The 24,744-nt window shown below is 45.1% G+C and overlaps 1 protein-coding gene across 3 annotated transcripts in view; it reads left to right on the plus strand.

Annotated features, from left to right (window-relative positions):
- The window catches only part of LOC140195654 (plectin-like), a 435,007-nt gene that overhangs the window by 36,405 nt on the left and 373,858 nt on the right, over positions 1 to 24,744 (plus strand). The gene's annotated exons all lie outside the window — the stretch shown is intronic.

A 24,744-nucleotide genomic window follows, 5' to 3' on the forward strand; every position in this document is an offset into this window, starting at 1 on the left:
TCTGTTCTAAAAGGATGTCCCTCCACTCTGAGTCTGTGTCCTTTGGTCTTACTCTCTCACTATAGAAAATGTCCTCTCCACATCCACTCCATCAAATCCTTTCACCATTCGATAGGTTTCAATGAAGTCACCCCTCCTTCTGATGAATTCCAGAGCATACAGGCCAAAGCCATCAAATGTTCATCATATGACAAACCATTCAAACCAGGAATCACTTTTGCAAACCTCCTTTGAGCCCTCTCCGGTTTCAGCACATCCTTTCTAGGATCCTTTCTTTCACCGTAAAAGACACAAGCAGTGTGCCTGATGTTGTAGTGTGTGAAGGAAGAGAAGTGGGTGCAGTTACTATTACAAGGGAGAAGGTGTTCAAAAAGCTGGAAGACCTAAGGGTACATAGTCACCTGGATCTGTGGTTAAGAAGGCATACGGTGTATTGGCCTTCATCAATTGTGGGATTGAGTTTAAGAGCCGAGAGGTAATGTTGCAGCTATAAAGGACACTGGTCAGACCCCAGTTGGAGTACTGTGCTCAATTCTGGTCGCATCACTATAGGAAGGGTGTGGAAACCATAGAAAGGGTGCAGAGGAGATTTACAAGGATGTTGCCTGGACTGGGGAGTATGCCCTTTGAAAACAGGTTCAGTGAAATCAGCCTTTTCTCCTTGGAGCGACGGAGGATGAGAGGTGACCTAATAGAGGTGTACAAGATAATGAGAGGCGATGATCGTGTGGATAGTCAGAGGCTTTTTCCCAGGGCTGAAGTGGCTAGCACAAGAGGGCATAGTTTTAAGGTGCTGGGGAGTAGGTACAGAGGAGATGTGAGGGGTAAGTTTTTTTACGCAGAGTGGTGAGTGCGTGGAATGGGCTGCCGGCAATGGTGGTGGAGACGGAAATGATGCGGTCGTTTAAGAAACTCCTGGATGGATACATGGAGCTTAGAAAAATAGAGGGCTGTGGGTAAAGCCTTGGTAGTTCTAAGGTAGAGACATGTTTGGCACAGCTTTGTGGGCCAAAGGGCCTGTATTGTGCTGTATGTTTTCTATGTTTCTATAAACTGCAGCATAGGGTTCTGATGTGGAGGCATCGGTAATAATCTTTCAAAAACCATTGGACTCTGGCATGGTACCAGAGGACTGGAAAATTGCAAGTGTCATTCCACCCTTTAAGAAAGGAGGGAAGCAGCAGAAAGGAAATTATAGACCCATTGGCCTGACTTCAGTGCTTGGGAAGATGTTGGAGTCAATTGTTAAGGATGAGGTGATGGAGTACTTAGTGACACAGGACAAGATAGTACAAAGTCAACATGGTTTCCTTCAGAGAAAATCCTGCCTGACAAACCTGTTGGAATTCTGTGAGGAGATTACAAGTAGGATAGATGAAGAGGATGCAGCCGATGTTGTATATTTGGACTTTCAGAAGGCCTTTGACAAGGTGCCACACACGAGGATGCTGACCAAGTTAAGAACCCAGGGTAATACAGGAAAGTTACTAAAATGGTTAGAGCATAGACTGATTGGTAGGAGGCAGCGAGTGGGAATAAAAGGATCCTTTTCTGGTTGGCTGCCAGTGACTAGTGGTGTCGGTGTTGGGACCGCTTCTTTTTATGCTGTATATCAATGATTTAGATGATGGAATAGATGGCTTTGTTGCCAAGTTTGCAGATGATATAAAGATCGGTGGAAGGACAGGTGATGTTGAGGAAACAGGTAGGCTGAAGAAGGACTTGGACAGATTAGGACAATGGACAAGAAAGTGACAAGTGCAATATGATGTTGGAAAATGCACGGTCATGCACTTTGGTAATAAAAATAAATGTGCAGACTATTTTCTAAATGGGGAGAAAATCAAAAATCTGAGATGCAAAGGTACTTGCCAGTCCTTGTGCAGAACACCCTAAAGGTTAACTAACAGGGAGAGTCAGTGGTGAGGAAGGCAAATGCAATGTTTGCTTTCATTTCAAGAGGGCTTGAATACAAGAGCAGGGATGTGATTGTGAGGCTTTGTAAGGCACTGGTGAGGCCTCACCTTCAGTATTGTGAACGGTTTTTGGCTCGTCATGTAAGAAAAGATGTTCTGACATTGGAGAGGGTCCAGAGGAGCTTCACAAGGATGATTCCAGGAATGAAAGGGTTATCAATCGAGGAACGTTTGATGGCTCTGGGTCTGTACTTGCTGGAATTTAGAAGGATGAGGGGAGATCTCATTGAAACCTTTCGAATGTTGAAAGGCATAGACAGAGTAGATGTGGAAAGAATGTTTCCCATGGTGGGGGAGTCTAGGACAGGAGGGCACAGCCTCAGGATAGAGGGGCATCCATTTAAAACAAAGATGTGGAGAAATTTCTTTAGCCAGAAGGTGGTGAATTTGTGGAATTTATTACCACATGCAGCTGTTGACACCAGGTCGTTAGGTATATTTAAGGCAGTGTTTGATAGGCTCTTGATTGGACTCGCCATCAAAGGTTACGGGAAGAAGGCCGGGAAATGCAGCTGAGAAGGGAAGAAAGGATCAGCCTTCATTAAATGGTGGAGCAGACTTGATGGGCAAAATGGCCTAATTATGCTCCTATGTCTTATGGTTTTATGGTCTTATAAGGAGCCCAAAACCGCTCACAATACTCCAAATACTTCATAAAGTCTCAACATTACATCATTGCTTTTATATTCTAAACCTCTTGAAATGAATGCTGACTTTGTATTTGCCTTTCTTGCCACAGACTCAACCTGCAAATTAACCTTCAGGGAATCCTGCACAAGTCCCTTTGCACCTCAGCTTTTTGTAATTTCTCTCCATTTAGAAAATAGTTTATCCTTTCATTTCTTCTACCAAAGTGCACTGAATTCCATCTGTCATTTCCTTCCATCTCCTCCTTCACCCCAAATTCATCTCCCTCTCCTCCACCATCCCCTTCTCCAAACTCCACTCTCTGTGTTCTATCCTCTTACCCTTTCCCTCCCTCTTCACCCTCCCCATCTCTCCCTTCCTCTCCCTCTTTGAGTCATAAAGTCAAAAAAAGTACAGCCCAGGAAATTATAGACCACTTCAGTGGTTGCTAAATTGATAGAAGAGATCCTGAGAGGCAGGATTTATGAATATTTTGGAGAGGCATAATATAATTGGGAATAGTCAGCATGGCTTTGTCAAAGGCAGGTCGTGCCTTATGAGCCTGATGGAATTTTTTGAGGATGTGACTAAACACATTGATGAAGGTAGAGCAGTAGATATAGTGTATATAGATATCAGCAAGGCATTTGATAAGGTACCCCATGCAAGGTTTATTGAGAAAGTAAGGAGGCATATCCTGCATTGAGGTTGGTGACCAGTAGTGTGCCTCAGGGATCTGTTCTGGGACCGCTTCTCCTCGTGATTTTTATAAATGACCTAGATGAAGAAGTGGAGGGATGGGTTAGTAAATTTACTGATGACACATAGGTTGGAGGTGTTGTGGATAGTGTGGAGGGCTGTCAGAGGTTACAGCGGGACATTGATAACATGCAAAACTGGGCTGAGAAGTGGCAGATGGAGTTCAACCCAGGTAAGTGTGAGGTGGTTCATTTTGGTAGGTCAAAAATGATGGCAGAATATAGTATTAATGGTAAGACTCTTGGCAGTGTGGAGGATCAGAAGGATCTTAGGGTCCGAGTCCATAGGACACTGAAAGTTGTAGCACAGGTTGCCTGTGTGATTAAAAAGGCATATGGTGCATTGGCCTTAATCAACCGTGGGATTGAGTTCAAGAGCCTAGAGGTAATATAGGAGCCTGGTCAGACCCCACTTGGAATATTGTGCTCAGTTTTGTTTACCTCACTACAGGAAGGAAGTGGAAATGATAGAAAAGGTGCAGAGGAGATTTATAAGGATGTTGCCTGGATTAGGGAGTATGCCTTATGAGAATAGGATAACTGAACTTGGCCTTTTCTCCTTAGAGCGACGGAGGATAAGAGGTGACCTGATAGAGGTGTATAAGATGATGAGAGGCATTGAGAAGATTTTTCCCCAGAGCTGAAATGGCTAACATGAGAGGGCACAGTTTTAAGGTGCTTGGAAGTAGGTACAGAGGAGATGTCAGGGGTAAGTTTTTAGAACATAGAACATAGAATAGTACAACACAGTACAGGCCCTTCAGCTCACAATGTTGTGCCGACCCTCAAACCCTGCCTCCCTTATAAGCCCCCACCTTAAATTCCTCCATATACCTGCCTAGTAGTCTCTTAAACTTCACTAGTGTATCTGCCTCCACCACTGACTCAGGCAGTGCATTCCACGCACCAACCACTCCCTGAGTAAAAAACCTTCCTCTAATATCCCCCTTGAACTTCCCACCCCTGACCTTAAAGCCATGTCCTCTTGTATTGAGCAGTGGTGCCCTGAGGAAGAGGCGCTGACTATCCACTCTATCTATTCCTCTTATTATCTTGTACACCTCGATCATATTTCCTCTCATCCTCCTCTCCAAAGAGTAAAGTCCTAGCTCTCTTAATCTCTGATCATAATGCATACTCTCTAAACCAGGCAGCATTCTGGTAAATCTCCTCTGTACCCTTTCCAATACTTCCACATCCTTCCTATAGTAAGGCGACCAGAACTGGACACAGTACTCCAAGTGTGGCCTAACCAGAGTTTTATAGAGCTGCATCATTACATCACGACTCTTAAACTCTATCCCCCGACTTATGAAAGCTAACACCCCATAAGCTTTCTTAACTACCCTATCCACCTGTGAGGCAACTTTCAGGGATCTGTGGACATGTACCCCCAGATCCCTCTGCTCCTCCACACTACCATTTACTTTGTACTCTGCCTTGGAGTTTGTCCTTCCAAAGTGTACCACCTCACACTAACTCCATCTGCCACTTCTCAGCCCACTTCTGCATCCTATCAATGTCTCTCTGCAACCTTTGACAATCCTCTACGCTATCTACAACACCACCAACCTTTGTGTCATCTGCAAACTTGCCAACCCACCCTTCTACCCCAACATCCAGGTCATTAATAAAAATCATGAAAAGTAGAGGTCCCAGAACAGATCCTTGTGGGACACCACTAGTCACAATCCTCCAATCTGAATGTACTCCCTCCACCACCACACTCTGCCTTCTGCAGGCAAGCCAATTCTGAATCCACCTGGCCAAACTTCCCTGGATCCCATGCCTTCTGACTTTCTGAATAAGCCTACCGTGTGGAACCTTGTCAAATGCCTTACTAAAATCCATATAGATCACATCCACTGCACTACCCTCATCTCTACGCCTGGTCACCTCCTCAAAGAACTCTATCAGGCTTGTTAGACACAATCTTCCCTTCACAAAGCCATGCTGACTGTCCCTGATCAGACCATGATTCTCTAAATGCCCAGATATCCTACCTCTAAGAATCTTTTCCAGCAGCTTTCCCACCACAGACGTAAGGCTCACTGGTCTATAATTACCCGGACTATCCCTACTATCTTTTTTGAACAAAGGGACAACATTTGCCTTCCTCCAATCCTCCAGTACCATTCCCGTGGACAACGAGGACATAAAGATCCTAGCCAGAGGCTCAGCAATCTCTTCCCTCGCCTCGTGGAGCAGCCTGGGGAATGGGCTGCCAGTGACTGTGGTAGAGGTGGATACAATAGGGTCTTTTAGGAGACTCCTGGACAGGTACATGGAGTTTAGAAAAATAGAGAGCTATGGGTAACCCTCGGTAATTTCTAAAGTAAGTACATGTTCGGCACAGCATTGTGGCCCGAAAGGCTAGTATTGCGCTGTAGGTTTTCTATGTTTCTATGTAGAAACAGGCTCTTTGACCCTTCTAGTCCATGCCAAACCATTTAATCTGCCTGCACTGGGACCATTGTCTCCTTCCATGTACCTATCCAAACTTCTCTTAAATGTTGAAATCAAGCTCACATGGTCCACATGCTGGAAGGTCATTTCACACTCTCACGACCCGCTGAGCAAAGAAGTTTCCCCTCATGTTTCGCTTAAACTTTTCACCTTTCACCCTTAACCAATAAACTCTTGTTGTTGTCCCACCCAATCTCAATGGGAAAAGTCTGCTTGCATTTACCCTATCCATCCCCCTCATAATTTTGTATACCTCTGTCAAATCTCCTCTCAATCTCCTACATTCCAAAGAATACAGTCCTAACCAATTCAATATTTCCTTATACAAACGTTTGTAACTTAGTTCCTCCAGGTATATTTCTTTCAATCCTGTTTACATCTTTCCTATAGGTAGGTGATTAAAATTGCAGATAATACTCCAAATTAGGCCTCACCGATATCATTTCTTCAACATTACATCCCATCCCCTGTACACAATATTTTGATTCATGAAGGCCAATGTGCCAAAAGCTATCTTTACAGTGCTATCTCGCTCTGACATCACTTTAAATGAAGAATGAACCAGTATTCCCAGATCCCTTTGTTCGACCACATTCTGCTTCCCCCTCTCTCTCTTTGATCTTCCTCCCCCAATCCTCTTCTCCTTCCCTTCTCACAGATTTGTCCCTCCACATTCCTCTCCTACATACATTCCCCTTCTTCCTCAGTCCCCTCACACTACAGACCACCCTCCACACCCCACACATTCCTCTGTCCTTCCACCCTCCTCCATCCATCCTCTCCTCCCTCCACTCCCCATCCCTCCCCTTCAGCCTCCACTCTTCCCTCTGCCACATTGCTCTCTTTCCCATCTCTCTTCAGGCCTCTGCTCTCCAATCTGCCACACTCATCTTCCCATTCTCTCTCCTCACCCACACGCTTCGCCCCTTCTCCCGCTCACAATCCTCTCCCACTACCCAACCCATACACCTCCCCACATACAATCCACTCCAACTTCCCCACCCACAGTTTTCTCCTCACCCCCACTCACAATTCTTTTCCACTCCCCCACTCAGTGTCCTCTCCCCTCCACCTCCACCTACAGTCTTACATAGAAACATAGAAAACCTACAGCACAATACAGGCCCTTCGGCCCACAAAGCTGTGCCAAAAATGTCCTTATCTTAGAAATTACCTAGCGTTACCCATACCCTCTATTTTTCTAAGCTCCATGTACCTATCCAGGAGTCTCTTAAAAGACCCTATCATATCCGCCTCCACCACCGTCACTGGCAGCCCATTCCACGCACTCACCACTCTCTGTGTAAAAAACTTACCCCTGACATCTCCTCTGTACCTACAAATGTACTTCCAAGCCCCTAAAAACTGTGCCATCTCATGTTAGCCACTTCAGCCCTGGGAAAAAGCCTCTGACTATCCACACAATCAATGCCTCTCATCACCTTTTACACCTCTATCAGGTCACCTCTCATCCTCCGTCGCTCCAAGGAGAAAAGGCCGAGTTCACTCAACCTATTCTCATAAGGCATGCTCCCCAATCCAGGCAACATCCTTGTAAATCCCCACTGCACCCTTTCTATGGTTTCCACATCCTTCCTGTAGTGAGGCGACCAGAACTGAGCACAGTACTCCAAGTGGGGTCTGACCAGGGTCCTATAAGGCTGCAACATTACCTCTCAGCTCTTAAACTCAATCCCATGATTGATGCAGGCCAATGCACGAAATGCCTTCTTAACCACAAAGTCAACCTGCGCAGCAGCTTTGAGTGTCCTATGGACTCGGACCCTAAGGTTCCTCTGATCCTCCACACTTCCAAGAGTCTTACCATTAATACTATATTCTACCATCATAATTGATCTACTAAATGAACCAGCTCACACTTATCAGGGTTGAAGTCCATCTGCCTCTTCTCAGCCCAGCTTTGCATCCTATCAATGTCCCATTGTAACCTCTGACAGCCCTCCACACTATCGACAACACCCCCAACCTTTGTGTCATCAGCAAATTTACTAACTCATCCCACCACTTCCTCATCCAGGTCATCTATAAAAATCATGAAGAGTAAGGGTCCCAGAACTGTTCCCTGAGGCACACCATGATAACCAACCTCCATGCAGAATATGACCCATCTACAACCACTCTTTGCCTTCTGTGGGCAAGCCAGTTCTGATCCACAAAGCAATGTCCCCTTGGATCCCATGCCTCCTTACTTTCTCAATAAGCCTTGCATGGGGTACCTTGTCAAATGCCTTACTGAAATCCATATACACTACATCTACTGCTCTACCTTAATCAGTGTGTTTAGTTACATCCTCAAAAAAGTCAATCAGGTTTGTAAGGCATGACCTGCCTTTCACAAAGCCATGCTGACTATTCCTAATCGTATTATGCCTCTCCAAATGTTCATAAATCCTGCCTCTCAGGAACTTCTCCATCAGCTTACCAACCACTCAAGTAAGAGTCAGTGGTCTATAATTTCCTGGGCTATCTCTACTCCCTTTCGTGAATAATGGAAAAATATCCACAACCCTCCAATCCTCCGGAGCCTCTCCCGTCCCCATTGATGATGCAAAGATCATCAGCAGAGGTTCAGCAATTGCCTCCCTTGCCTCCCACAGTAGCCTGGGGTACATCTCATCTGGTTCCGGTGACTTATCCAACTTGATGCTTTCCAAAAGTTCCAACACATCCTCTTTCTTAATATCTACATGCTTAAGCTTTTCAGTCCACTGTAAGTCATCCCTACAACCCTCAAGATCCTTTTCCGTAGTGAATACTGAAGCAAAGTATTCATTAAGTACATCTGCTATCTCTTCCGGTTCCACACACACACATCTCCACTGTCACACTTGATTGGTTCTATTCTCTCACGTCTTATCCTCTTGCTCTTCACATACTTGTAGAATGCCTTGGGGTTTTCCTTAATCCTGTCCGCCAAAGCCTTCTCATAGCCCCTTCTGGTTCTCCTAATTTCTTTCTTAAGCTCCTTCCTGCCAGCCTTGTAATCTTCTAGATCTCTATCATTACCTAATTTTTTGAACCTTTCGTCAGTTCTTCTTGTCTTTTTGACTAGATTTAGAACAGCTTTTGTACACCTCATTTCCTGTACCCCACTGTCCTTTCCCTGTCTCACTGGAACGTACCTATGCAGAACTCCACGCAAATATCCCCTGAATATTTGCCACATTTCTTTCGTACTTTTCCCTGAGAACATCTGTTCCCAATTTATGCTTCCAAGTTCCTGCCTGATAGCATCATATTTCCCCTTACTCCAATGAAACGCTTTCCTAACTTATCTGTTCCTATCCCTCTCCAATGCTATGGTAAAGGAGATAGAATTGTAATCACTATCTTCAAAATGCTTCCCACTGAGAGATCTGACACCTGACCAGGTTCATTTCCCAATACCAAATCAAGTACAGCCTCGCCTCTTGTAGGCTTATCTACATATTGTGTCAAGAAACCGTCCGAAACACACCTAACAAACTCCACCCCATCTAAACCCCTCACTCTAGGGACATGCCAGTCGATATTTGGGAAATTAAAATCTCCCACCACAACAACCCTGATATTACACCTTCCCAGAATCTGTCTGCCTATCTGCTCCTTGATGTCCCTGTTACTACTGGGTGTTCTATAAAACACCCAGTAGAGTTATTGACACCTTCCTGTTCCTAACTTCCACCCACAGAGACTCCATAGACAATCTCTCCATGTCTTCCTCCTTTTCTACAGCCATGACACTATCTCTGATCAACAGTGCCATGCCCCCACCTCTCTTGCCTCCCTCCCCATCCTTTCTGAAACATTTAAATCCTGGCACTCGAAGTAATCATTCCTGCCCCTGAGCCATCCAAGTCTCTGTAATGGCCACAACATCATAGCTCCAAGTACTGATCCACACTCTAAGATCTTCTGCTTTGTTCATAGTACTCCTTGCATTAAAATAGACTCATCTCAAACCATCTGTCTGAGTGTGTTCCTTCTCTATCACCTGCCTGTCCTCCCTCTTGCACTGTCTCCAAGCTTTCTCTATTCGTGAGCCAACCATTTAAATAGCGAAACATTTAGAAAGGAGTGGTATCATTAGACAGATGCAGCATGGACTCAGAAAGGGTAGGTCCTGTTTGACAACTTACTGGAGTTCTTTGAGGACATAATGAGTGCAGTGGATAGAGGAGAACAGGTGGATGTCATATACTTGGATTTCCAGAAGGCATTTGATAAGGTGCCGCACAAGAGACTTATAAATAAGATACGGATGCATGGAGTCAATAGACAATAGGTGCAGAAGTAGACCATTCGGCCCTTCGAGCCTGCACCGCCATTCTGAGATCATGGCTGATCATCTACTATCAATACCCAGTTCCTGCCTTGTCCCCATAACCCTTGATTCCCCTATCCATAAGATACCTATCTAGCTCCTTCTTGAAAGCATCCAGAGAATTGGCCTCCACTGCCTTCTGAGGCAGCGCGTTCCACACCTCCACAACTCTCTGGGAGAAGAAGTTCCTCCTCAACTCTGTCCTAAATGACCTACCCCTTATTCTTTAACCATGCCCTCTGGTACTGGACTCTCCCAGCATCTGGAACATATTTCCTGCATCTATCTTGTCCAATCCCTTAATAATCTTATATGTCTCAATCAGATCCCCCCTCAATCTCCTTAATTCCAGTGTGTACAAGCCCAGTCTCTCTAACATCTCTGCATAAGACAGTCCGGACATCCCAGGAATTAACCTAGTGAACCTACGCTGCACCTCCTCCACAGCCAGGATGTCCTTCCTTAAGCCTGGAGACCAAAACTGCACACAATACTCCAGGTGTGGTTTCACCAGGGCCCTGTACAAATGCAAAAGAATTTCCTTGCTCTTGTACTCAATTCCCTTTGTAATAAAGGCCAACATTCCATTAGCCTTCTTCACTGCCTGCTGCACTTGCTCATTCACCTTCAGAGACTGATGAACAAGTACTCCTAGATCTCTTTGTATTTCTCCTTTACCTAACTCCACGCCGTTCAGATAATAATCTGCCTTCCTGTTCTTGCTCCCAAAGTGAATAACCTCACACTTATTCACATTAAACGCCATCTGCCAAGTTTCTGCCCACTCATCCAGCCTGTCCAAGTCACCTTGAATTCTCCTAACATCTTCATCACATGTCACACTGCCACCCAGCTTAGTATCATCAGCAAACTTGCTGATGTTATTCACAATGCCTTCCTCTAAATTATTGACGTAAATCGTAAACAGCTGCGGTCCCAATACCGAGCCCTGTGGCACCCCACTAGTCACCACCTGCCATTCCGAGAACCACCCATTCACTGCTACCCATTGCTTTCCATCTGGTAACCAGTTTTCTATCCATGTCAATATCCTCCCCCCAATGCCATGAGCTCTGATTTTACCTACCAATCTCCTACGTGGTACCTTAACAAATGCCTTCTGAAAGTCAAGGTACACCACATCCACTGGATCTCCTGCATCTATCTTCCTGGTTACATCCTCGAAAAACTCCAATAGATTAGTCAAGCATGATTTGCCCTTGGTAAATCCATGCTGGCTCGGCCCAGTCCTATCACTGCTATCAAGATATGCCGCTATTTCATCTTTAATAATGGACTCTAGCATCTTCCCTACTACTGATGTTAGGCTAACAGGGAGATAGTTCTCTGTTTTCTCCCTCTCTCCTTTCTTAAAAAGTGGGATAACATTAGCCATTCGCCAATCCTCAGGAACTGATCCTGAATCTAAGGAACATTGGAAAATGATCACCAATGCATCTGCAATTTCCAGAGCCACCTCCTTTAGTACCCTAGGATGCAGACCATCTGGACCTGGGGATTTGTTAGCCTTCAGTCCCATCAGACTACTCATCACCGTTTCCTTCCTAATGTCAATCTGTTTCAGTTCCTCTGTTACCCTATGTCCTTGGCCCATCCATACATCTGGGAGATTGCTTGCGTCTTCCCTAGTGAAGACAGATCCAAAGTACTTATTAAATTCGTCTGCCATTTCTCTGTTTCCCATAACAATTTCTCCCAATTCATTCTTCAAGGGCCCAACATTGTTCTTAGCTATCTTCCTTCTCTTCACATACCTAAAAAAACTTTTGCTATCCCCCTTTATATTCCTAGGAGTCAGAGGAAGTGTATTGGCATGGATTGTGGATGGGTTAACTAATACAAGGGAGGGAGTTGATATAAATGGGTGTTTCTCCAGTTGGCAGTCGGTGGTGTGTGGGGTGCCGCAGGGGTCGGTGCTGGGCCCGCAGCTGTTTACCATTTACATTGATGATTTGGAAGAGGGGACCGAGTGTAGTGTAGCAAAATTTGTTGATGACACTAAACTGAGTGGAAAAGCAAATTGTACAGAGGATGTGGAGAGTCTGCAGAGGGATATAGATAGGTTAAGTGAGTGGGCAAGATCTGGCAGATAGAATACAACATTGGTAAATGCGAGATCATCCAGTTTGGAAGGAATAATAGAAGAGCAGATTATTATTTGAATGGTGAAAGATTGCAGCACGCTGTTGTGCAGAGGGACTTGTGAGTGCTTGTTCATGAATCGCAAAAAGTTGCCTTGCAAGTACAACAGGTTATTAAGAAGGCAGAAAGAATGTTGACCTTCATTGCTAGAGGGATTGAATTCAAGAGCAGGGAGGTCATGCTGCAACTATACAGGGTACTGGTGAGGCCACACCTGGAGTACTATGTGCAGTTCTGGTCTCCATACTTGAGGAAGGATGTACTGGCTTTGGAGGCAGTGCAGAGGAGGTTCACCAGGTTGTTTCCAGTGATGAAGGGGTTAGACTATGAGGAGAGATTGAGTCGCCTAGGACTATACTCTCTGGAGTTCTGAAGAATGAGAGGGGATCTTATAGAAACATACAAAATTTTGAAAGGGATAGATAAGATAGAAGTTGGAAAGTTGTTTCCATTGGTAGGTGAGACTAGAACTAGGGGACATTGCCTCAAGATTCAGGGGAGAAGATTTAGGATGGAGATGAGGAGGAACTATTTTTCCCAGAGAGTGGTGAATCTGTGGAATTCTCTGCCCAGGGAAGTAGTTGAGGCTTCTTCACTAAATATATTTAAGATACAGTTAGATAGGTTTTTACATAGTAAGGGAATTAAGGGTTATGGAGAAAAGGCAGGTAGATGGAGCTGAGTTTACAGACAGATCAGCCATGATCTTATTGAATGGTGGGGCAGGCTCGATGGGTCAGATGGCTGACTCCTGCTCCTATTTCTTATGTTAACCTCCTCCTCCTCCTCCATCTCTTCAGTTTGGTTCCTACCCCCCAGCAATCCTAGTTTAAACTCACTCCAATAGCCTTAGCAAACCTCCCCACCAGGGTATTGGTCCCCCTGGGATTCAAGTGCAACCTGTCCTTTTTGTACAGGTCACACCTGCCCTAAAAGATGTCCCAATAATCCCAAAATCTGAATCCCTGCCCCCTGCTCCAATCCCTCAAACACATATTTATCCTCCACCTCACTTTATTCCTATACTCACTGTCACGTGGCACAGGCAGTAATCCCAAGATTACTACCTTTGTGGTCCTGCTTCTCAACTTCCTTCCGAACTCCCTGTAGTTTGCTTTCAGGACCTCCTCCCTTTTCCTACCTATGTCATTGATACCAATATGTGCCACGACCTCTGGTTATTCTCCTTCCCACTGCAGGATATTGTGGATGCACCCCCACCCACCATCCTCTCCCTCCGCTCCCTCCTATCCCACTTCCCTACCCACAATCCTCGCCCCCTCCTCTCCCACTCCCCCACCCAGACCTCCCTCTCCTCTCCAATTCCCCAAATCCCCAGTCCTCTCCCCACCTCCCTCACTCCCCAACCCACAGTCCTCTCCCCATCTCCTCCATTCCCCCTCCTAATCCATTTGCGTTCCTCACCACTGACTCAACCTGCAAGTTAACCTTTAGGGTGTTCTGCAGAACGACTTCGCATTAGGGTTGCCTGACGTCGGCGTGTAATTTACACCGTCATAGCCAGATTACAAACCCAGCACCCGAGTGCCCTCATTACCATCTCGGGTGACTTCAACCAGGTTACCATGGCTAGAACACTGCCCAACTTCACGCAGTATGTGAGCTTTACAACCAGAGGGGAGAGGACTCTGGATTTGACGTACGCTAACGTTAAGGATGCATACAGCTCCTCTCCCCTCCCCACATTGGGAAGGTCAGATCACAACCTGGTGCATCTAAAACCCTGCTATGTGCCTCTGGTGAAGAGTAAACCTGCAACCTCGAGGACAGTGAGAAAATGGTCGGAGGAGGCTTATGAGGCGCTCCAGGGTTGTTTTGAGGTGACAGAGTGGCAGACAGTCTGTGAGCCACATGGAGAGGATATTGATGGGCTCACAGAGTGCACCACTGATTACATCAACTTCTGTGTGGACTGCAATGTTCTGACAAGAACTGTCCTTTGTTATTCAAATAACAAGCCATGGGTGACGAAGGACATTAAGGACATCCTGAACACTAAAAAGAGGGCGTTTAGAGATGGAAATAGGGAGGAGCTGAGGGCAATACAGAGGGACCTGAAAGCCAGGATCAGGGAGGCTAAAGACAGGTACAGGAGGAAGCTTGAGTGGAAACTCCAGCAGAACAACATGAGAGAGGTCTGGAGGGGGATGAGGACCATCACTGGGTTTTGGCAAACTAGCAACAGAGGAGCTGAAGGCAGTGTGGACAGGGCCAACGAACTTAACCTGTTCTTTAACAGATTTGACATTGTGACCTCTGCCCATCCCCCACATAAACCATCTGCTGTCGGCCCCCAACCAACACATATTCCACTCTCTCCTCCTACCCCTCTGCACAGTCCCCCACCCTGCTCTCATGACTATACCCCTCCCCCACACAAAAGCACCATGGTGGGCTTCACGGCTGAACAGGTGAGAAGACAGCTGAAACGTCTCAACCCAAGCAAGGCTGCAGGACTGGATGGTGTCAGTACCAGGGTGCTCAAAGCCTGTGCCCTTCAGCTATGTGGAGTACTTCGCCATGTATTCAACATGAGCCTGAGGCTCCGGAGGGCTCCTGTGCTGTGGAAGACGTCCTGCCTCGTCCCTGTGCCAAAGACGCCATGCCCCAGCGGCCTCAATGACTACAGACCGGTGGCATTGACCTCCCACATCATGAAGACCCTGGAGAGACTTGTTCTACAGCTGCTCCGGCCTATGGTCAGGCCACACTTAGATCCCCTCCAGTTCGCCTACCAGCCCCGACTAGGAGTTGAGGATGCCATCGTCTACCCGCTGAACCGTGTCTACGCCCACCTGGACAAGCCAGCGAGCACTGTGAGGGTCATGTTTTTTGACTTCTCCAGTGCGTTCAACACCAACCACCCTGCTCTGCTGGGGAAGAAGCTGACAGCGATGCAGGTGGATGCTTTCCTGGTGTCATGGATTCTTGATTACCTGACTGGCAGACCACAGTACGTGTGCTTGCAACACTGTGTGTCCGACAGAGTGATCAGCAGCACTGGGGCTCCACAGGGGACTGTCTTGTCTCCCTTTCTCTTCACCATTTACACCTCGGACTTCAACTACTGCACAGAGTCTTGTCACCGTCAGAAGTTTTCGGATGACTCTGCCATAGTTGGATGCATCAGCAAGGGAGATGAGATTGAGTACAGGGCTACAGTAGGAAACTTTGTCACATGGTGTGAGCAGAATTATCTGCAGCTTAATCTGAAAAAGACTAAGGAGCTGGTAGTAGACCTGAGGAGAGCTAAGGTACCGGTGACCCCTGTTTCCATCCAGGGGATCAGTGTGGACATGCTGGAGGATTACAAATACCTGGGGATACGAATTGACAATAAACTGGACTGGTCAAAGAACACTGAAGCTGTCTACAAGAAGGGTCAGAGCTGTCTCTATTTCCTGAGGAGACTGAGGTCCTTTAACATCTGCCGGACGATGCTGAGGATGTTCTACGAGTCTGTGGTGGCCAGCGCTATCATGTTTGCTGTTGTGTGCTGGGGCAGCAGGCTGAGGGTAGCAGACACCAACAGAATCAACAAATTCATTCGTAAGGCCAGTGATGTTGTGGGGATGGAAATGGACTCTCTGACAGTGGTGTCTGAAAAGGGGATGCTGTCTAAGTTGCATGCCATCTTGTTCAATGTATCCCACCCACTACATAATGTACTGGGTGAGCACAGGAATACATTCAGCCAGAGACTCATTCCACCGAGAAGTCATTCCTGCCTGTGGCCATCAAACTTTACAACTCCTCCCTTGGAGGGTCAGACACCCTGAGCCAATAGGCTGGTCCTGGATTTATTTCATAATTTCCTGGCATAATTTACATATTACTATTTAACTATTTATTACTATTTTTCTATTACTATTTATTATTTCTATGACTATTACTATTTACTAATAGTAATATTACTATTACTATTTCTATTACTATTTATTATTTATGGTGCAACTGTAACGAAAACCAATTTCCCCCAGGATCAATAAAGTATGACTATGACTATATTGCATTTCAGATTTTTGGATTTTCTCCCTGCTTAGAAGATAGTCTGCACATTTATTTCTACTACCAAAGCACATGACCATGGATTTTCCAACATTATATTTCACTTGCCACTTCAGAATCAGAATCAGAATCCAGTTTGTTATTGCCGGCATGTGACGTGAAATTTGTTAATTTAGTAGCAGCAGTTTAATGCAATACATAACCTAGAAGAGAGAGAAAACATGATGATGATAATAATAATAATAATAATAAATAAAACATAATAATAAATAAACAAGTAAATCAGTTACATGTATTGAATAGATTTTAAAAAGTGTGCAAAAAACAGAAATACTGTATATTTTTTTTAAAAAGTGAGGTAGTGTCCAAAGCTTCAATGCCCATTCAGGAATCAGATGGCAGAGGGGAAGAAGCTGTTCCTGAATCGCTGAGTGTGTGCCTTCAGGCTTCTGTACCTCCTACCTGATGGCAACAGTGAGAAATGGGCATGCCCTGGGTGCTGGACGTCCTTAATAATGGACACTGCTCCCTGAAGATGTCCCAGGTGCTTTGTAGGCTAGTGCCCAAGATGGAGCTGACTAGATGTACAACCTTCTTTCAGTCCTGTGCAGTAGCACCTCCATACCGGACAATGATGCAGCCTGTCAGAATGCTCTCCACGGTACAATCATAGAAGTTTTTGAGTGTATTTGTTGACATGCCAAATCTCTTCGAACTCCCAATAAAGTATAGCCGCTGTCCTGCCTTCTTTATGACGACATTGATATGTTGGGACCAAGTTAGATCCTCAGAGATCTTGACACCGAGGAACTTTATCACCCATTCTTCTCATCTGTCTAGAATCCTCACCCTGCTGGCTGCAATTATGTCCTACTATCTACCTGCCCTCCTGACAGTCTATTTCTGCTTGCTTACCAACCACCTGCTAATATTAGTTTAGACCCTCCCCACCAGCTCTCAAAACCCTGCCCGCAAGTATGTTGGTCCCCTTTCGGTTCAGGTGCAACCTGTCACTCTCATGCAGGTCATACATCCCACAGAAGAGATCCCAACTATGGAAGAACCTGAAGACCTGCCCCCTGCATCAGCTTCTCAGCCACGCATTCATCTACCAAATTATCCTGTTTCTACCTTCACGGGCACGTGGCTCAGGCACAGGACTATAGCATGACATCGCAGTTACCTTCCTGTTTTTAATGTCAATGACCCAGTTAATGGAGCCGGCATCCTGCGTGCCTTCTTCACACTGGCCTCCTTCGTTCCCACTCACTGCCTCCTGCCTCCCCACCATTCCTCTGAACATGCCAGTGTATTTCCTGTAACACCATAGGATTTTATCTTCTTAAGCAAACTCATGTGAGGCACCTTATCAAATGTCTTCTGAAAATCTATGTAAATGATAACCACTGCTTCTCCTTTGTCCACCCTGCTTGTTATTTCCTCGAAGAGCTCTAACAGGTTTGTCAGGTGAGATTTCCCTTGACAGAAACCATGCTGACTTTGACTTATTTTATCATTAGACTCCAAGTACCCCGAAACTTTGTCCTTATTAATAGGCTCCAACACTTTCCCAACCACTGAGGTTAGGCTCACTGGCCTTTTTATTTCCTTTCTTTTGCTTTCCTCCCCTCTTAAGGAGTGGAGTGACTTTGATTTCCAGTCCTCCAGGACCATGCCAGAATCAAGTGATTCTTGAAAGATCATGACCAATGCATCCGTTATCTCTTCAGCAACCTCTCTCAGGACTCTGGGATGTTGTCCATCTGGCCCAGCTGACTTATCCACCTGAAGATCTCTCAGTTTGCCTAGCACTTTTTCCTTTGTAATAACAATGTCTCTCACTCCTGCTCCCTGACACTCATCGACCTCTGGAACTCTGCTAGTGTCTTCCACAGTAAAGACTGAAGCAAAGAACTTAAGTTCATCTGCCATTTCTTTGTCCCCCATTACTACCTCACCAGCATCATTTTCCAGTGCTCCAACTGTAACTCTCACATCCCTTTTATTCTTTATATAGCTGGAAAAAGATCTTTTAGTATCCTGCTTTATATTATTGGCTAGTCTACCCTTACATTTCATCTTTTCTCTTCTTATAGCTTTTTTTAGTTGCCTTTTGTTGGATTTTAAAAGCTTCCCAATCAACTAACTTCCCACTCACTTTTGCTTCCTTACATGCCCTTTCCTTGGCTTTTATGCAGCCCTTAACTTCCCTTGTCTGCCACAGTTGCCCAGCCCTGCCATTTGAGAACTTCTTCTGTGGACATATCTGACTTGCACCTTGTGAACTATTCTCAGGAACTTCAGCCTCTTCTATTCTGCCATCATCCCTGCCAGTATCCTCCTCTAATCCATCTGGATAAGCTCCTCTTTCATGTCTCTGTAATTCCCTTTACTCCATTGTGATACTGAAGCATGAGAGTTATGCTTCTTCCTAAAACTGCAGTATGAATTCAGTCATATTATAGTCACTGTTTCCTAAGGGTTCCTTTACATTCAGCTGACAAATAAAATCTCTGATCTTTAACCTCTACCCTATTGTTTTAGCCCTCCCCTTTGGGGAAAAAACTATGTAGTGACTATATTTGATCTTTTCACCTCCATCCAGTAGCCCCTTAATCTCCCACATTTCAGGAAATAAAGCCCCATTCTACACAACTCCTGCTTGTAACTCGGACCCCTGAGGCCTGGTAACATCATGGTCAAGGTCATCTGAGTCCTTGTCATCTTTCTTGTTATAGGATGACCGAAACTCCCCACAAACCTCCTACTGCAGCCTCACCAACGATTTATATAACTGCAATATAATTTCCCAACTCCTATACTCACTGACCAGACTGATGAAAGCAATGGGTCAGAAATGGCCAGAATCCAAAATGTTCCCTATATCACCGGGACCTCAGGTGAGAGGAGGAGAGTGAGGCGAGGAGAGAGCACAGAGGGGAGTGGGCAAAATGGGGAGAAGGGAGTGGAGCAGAGAGTGGAGAATGTGGTTTGGGGTGGTAGGTGTAGAGTACAGTGGTGAGGTAGAGTGGGACTGAAAAGGGAGAGAGAGGGGAGAGGAGAGAGCGATGAGCGAGGGAAGAGTGAAGGGGAGCATAGAGGGAAATAGAGATGGGAAGGCGGAAGCAAGGGGAGTGGGAATGGAGAGAAGTGAGGGGAGAGGAGAGAGCTGGGTAGGGGAGTGGGGAGGGTAAAAAGCAGAGAACAGAGGGGTGAGGGTAGTGGGAATGGGGAGAGGCAAGATGGGAGTGGGGAGGGGAACGCGAAGGGGGAAAGGGGCGGGGAGTTGGGAGATCTGGAGAAGGGAGAGGCAAGGGGAGTGGGAAGTGAAGATGGAAGGGGAGCAAAGAGAGCTGGGGAGGGGTGTGGGCAGGAGAGAGGGAGGGGAGTGAAAAAGTGTATAAGAGAGGTGAGAGGGGATATCGGACCACTGGAAAACAATGCTGGAGATGGGGACAATAAAATGGCGGATGAACTGAATAAGGATTTTCCATCAGTCTTCACTGTGAAAGACACCAGCAATATTGTGGAAGTCCCAGGTGTTAGGGGGCATAAAAGGTGCAAGGATCATAACGAGAGAGAGGCTCCTGGAAACTGAAAGGTCTGAAGATAGATAAGTCACCTGCACCAACTGAGTACACCTCAGAGTTCTGAAGGAGGTGGCTGAAGAGATCATGGAATCATTAATAACAATCTTTCAAGAATCATGAGATTCTGGAATGATTTCAGAAGACTGGAAGATTGCAAATGTCACTTCACTTTTCAAGAAGAGAGAGAAGCAGAAGAAAGGAAATTATAGGCCAGTTAGTCTGACCTCAGTGGTTTGGAAGATTTTGGAGTTGACTGTTATGGATGAGGTCTCACAGTACTTGGAGGCACGTGATAAACTAGACCATAGTCAGCATGGTTTCATCAAGGGAAAATCTTGCCTGACGAATCTGTTGGAATTCTTTGAAGAAATAACAAATGGGATAGACATAGGGGAATTGGATGATGTTGTGTACTTGGATTTTCATAAGGCCTTTGACGAGGTGCCACACATGAGGCTGCTGAAGAAGCAATGAGTATTGCAGGTAAGATTCTAACATGGATAAAGCAGTGGCTGATTGGCAGGAGGCAAAGAGTGGGAATGAAGGGAGCCTCCTTTTCTGACTGGCTGCTGGTGACTAGGAGTGTTCTAAAGGGGTCAGTATCAGGACCAATTCTTTTTACAAACATTTGTACATTATAATCAGATTACAATGATTTGGATGATGGAATTGATTGCTTTGTTAGAAAGTTTGCAGATGATATAAAGATAGGTGGAGGAGCAGGTAGTTTTCAGGAAGTAGAGGGCCTACAGAGGACTGTGACAGATTAGGAAATTTGCAAAGAAATGGCAGATGGAATACACTGTCAGGAAGTGTATGGTCTGCACTTCGGTAGAAGAAATGAAATGGTAAACTATTTTCTAAATGCAGAGAAAATTAAAAATATTGAGGTACAAAAGGGACTTGGGAGTCCTTGTGCAGGATTCCTTAAAGGTTAATTTGAGGTTGTGTCTGTGGTGAGGAAGTCAAATGCAATGTTAGCATTCATTTCAAGAGAGCTAGAATATAAGACCATAAGATATAAGAGCAGAATTAGGCCATCTGACCCATTGAGTCTGCTCTGTTATTCAATCATGGTTGATCCTTTTTACTTCTCCTTTTCAACCCCAGTTCCCAGCCTTCTCCCCATTACCTCTGATGCCATGTCCAATCAAGAACCTATCAATCTCTGCCTTAAATACACCTGACGAGCTGGCCTCCACAGCTGCAGGTGGCAACAAATTCCACAAATTCACCACCCTTTGGCTAAAGAAATTTCACCACATCTCTGTTTTGAAAGGGCACTGCTCTCTCCTGAGGCTGTGCCTCTTGTCCTAGACTCCCCCGCCACGGGAAACATCCTTTCCACATCTACTCTGACTAGGTCTTTCACCATTCGAAAGGTTTCAATGAGATCCCCCCACATCCTTCTGAATTCCGGAGAGTACAGACCCAGAGCTATCAAAGCTTGTGCGTATGATAACCCTTTCATTCCTGGAATCATCTTGTCAAACTCCTCTGGACCCTCTCCAATGCCAGCACATCTTTGCTAAGATGAAGGGCCCAAAACTGTTCACAATACTCATGGTGAGGCCTCTCCAGTGCCTTATAAAGCCTCAGCATCACATTCCTGCTCTTGTATTCTAGACCTCTTGAAATGAATGCTAACATTGCATTTGCCTTTCTCACTACCGACTCTAACTACAAGATAACCTTTAGGGGATCTGCACAAGGACTCCCAAGTCCCTTTGCATCTCATATTTTTGGATGTTCTCCCCGTTTGGAAAATATTCCACACATTTATTTCTACTACCAAAGTGCATGACCATGCATTTTCCAACTTTGTATTTCATTTGCCATTTTCTTGCCCATTCGCCTAATCTGTCCTTCTGCATCCTACCTGTTTCCTCAACACTGCTTTCCCCTCCACCAATCTTTGTATCATCTGCAAACTTCACAATAAAGCCATCTATTCCATCATCAAAATCATTTATCTACAGCATAAAAAGGAGTGGTCCCAATACCGATCTCTGCGGAACACCACTAGTCACTGGCAGCCAACCAGAAAAGGATCATTTTATTCCACTCGCTGTGCCTGCCAAATAGCCAATACTTTGAACATGTTAGTAACTTTCCTGTAGTACCAGGGGCTCTTAACTTGGTAAGCAGCCTCATGTGTGGCACCTTGTCAAAGACCTTCTGGAGGCCCAATATACAACATCCACTACATCCCCTTTATCTATCCTACTTGTAATCTCCTCAAAGAATTCCAAAAGGTTTGTCAGGCAGGATTTTCCCTGAAGGAAACCATGCTGACTTTGTCCTATCTTATCCTGTGTCACCAAGTACACCATCACCTCATCCTTAACAATTGACTCCAACATCTTCCCAACCACTGAGGTCAGGCTAACTGGTCTATAATTTCCTTTCTGCTGCCTTCCTCCTTTCTTAAAGAATGGAGTGACATTTGCAGTTTTCCAGTCCTCTGGCACCATACCAGAATTCAATGATTTTTGAAAGATCATTTCTAATGCCACCACAATCTCTAACACTACCTCTTTCAGAACCCTAACCTTTAAGTCTTTCAGCTTTTTGATCACCTTCTCTCTTGCACCCACTTCTCTTCCTTCACACACTACAACATCAGGCATGCTGCTAGTGTCTTCCTCAGTGAAGACTGATGCAAAATACTCACTTAGTTCATCAGCCATCTCCTTGTCCCCCATTATTATTTCTTCTGCCTCATTTTCTAATGGTCCTATATTCACTCTTGTTTCCCTTTTATTTTTAATATACTTGAAAAAAGTTTTACTATTCACTTTGATATTATTTGCTAGCTTGCTTTCATAATTCACCTTTTCCCTTCTAATGATATTTTTAGTTGCTCTCTGTAGGTTTTTAAAAACTTTGCAATCCTCTACCTTCCCACTAATTTTTGCTTTGTTGTATGCCCTTTTGCTTTTGCTTTTACAATACCTTTGACTTCTCTTGTCAGCCACAGTTGTACTATTTTACCATTTGAGTATTTCTTCATTTTTGAAGATATGTCCTGCACCTTCCTCAGTTTCCCAGAAACGCACACCATTGCTGCTCTGCTGACATCCCTGCCAGCAGCTCCTTCCAATTTACTTTGGCCAACTCTTCTTTCATACCACTGTAATTTCGCTTACTCAACTGAAATACTGCTACATCAGACTTTACTTTCTCCCTATCAAATTTCAAGTTGAACTCAATCGTATTGTGATCACTGGTTCCTTTGGGTTCTTTTACCTTAAGCTCCCTAATCACCTCTGGTTCATTACAAAACACCCAATCCAGTATAGCTGATCCCCTAGTAGGCCCAATGACAAACTGCTCTAAAAAGTAATCTCGAAGGCATTCAACAAACTCTCTGGAGATCCTTTACCAACCTGATTTAATATAAAAGCAAGGATGGAATGTTGAAACTTTATAAAGCACTGGTGAGACCTCACTTGAAGTATTGTGGGCAGGTTCGGGCACTTTATCTTGGAAAGCATGTACTGAAACTGGAGAGGGTTCAAAGATGGTTCACAAAACTGATTCCAGGATTGAATGTCTTGTCATATGGAGAGTGTTTGATGGCTCTGGGTCTGTGTTCACTGGAATTCAGAAGAATGAGGTGTGACCTCATTGAAGTTTATTGAATGGTGAAAGGCCTTGATAGAGTGGATGTGGAGAGGATGTGAGCGAGTCTAAGACCAGTGGACACAGCTTCAGAATAGAGGAACATCCTTTTAGAATGGAGATGAGGAGGAATTTCATGAGACAGAGAGCAGTACATCTGTGGAATTCTTTGGCACAGGCAGCTGTGGAGGCCAAGCCATTCTGGATATATTAAGGCAGAGGTTGACCGATTCTTGATTGGTTATGGCATTAAGAGATATGGGGGGAGAAGACATTTGATAGTGTTACCTTGCAAGGCTCATTTCAAAAGTAAGGAGTCATGGGATCCAAGAAAACCTTGCTTTATGAATCTAGAACTGGCTTGCCCACAGAAGGCAAAGGGTGGCTGTAGATGGTTCGTATTCTGCATGGAGGACAGTGACCAGATCTGTTCTGGGACCCCTCTTCTTTGTGATTTTTATAAATGTCCTGGATGAAGAAGTAGAAGGGTTGGGTTAGTAAGTTTGCTGATGACACAAAAAGTTGGGGGTGTTGTGGATAGTCTGGAGGGTTGTCAAAGGTTACAGCGCAACATTGATAGGATACAGAACTGGGCTGAGAAGTGGCAGATGGGGTTCAACACAGATAAGTGTGAAATGGTTCATTTTGGTAGGTCAAATTTGAAGGCAGAATATAATATTAATGGTGTTTTTAAAAAGGTGTGTAGTGTGTTGGCATTCATCAACCATGAGATAGAGTTCAAGAGCTGTGAGGTAATGTTACAGTTATATAAGACCTTGGTCAGACCCCACTTGGATATTGTGTTCTGTTGTGGCCACCTCACTACAGGAAGGATGTAGAAGCTATAGAAAGAATACAGAGGAAATTTACAAGGATGTTGCCTGGATTGGGGAGCATGCCTTATGAGAATAGATTTAGTGAACTTGGCCTTTTCTCCTTAGAGTGACGGAGGATGAGAGGTGACCTGCTAGAGGTGTATAAGATGGTGAGAGGCATTGATCATGTGGATAGCCAGAGGCTTTTTCTCAGGGTTGAAATGGCTAACACAAAGGGGCATAGTTTTAATGTGTTTGAAAGTAAGTACAGAAGGGATGTCAAGGGGTAAATATTTCACACAGAGAGTGGTGGGTGCATGCAAAGTACTACTGGCGATGGTGGTGGAGGCGGATGCAATAGTGTCTTTGAAG

The sequence above is a fragment of the Mobula birostris genome, chromosome 3, assembly GCF_030028105.1.
Source record: "Mobula birostris isolate sMobBir1 chromosome 3, sMobBir1.hap1, whole genome shotgun sequence".
NCBI classification, from domain to species: domain Eukaryota; kingdom Metazoa; phylum Chordata; class Chondrichthyes; order Myliobatiformes; family Myliobatidae; genus Mobula; species Mobula birostris.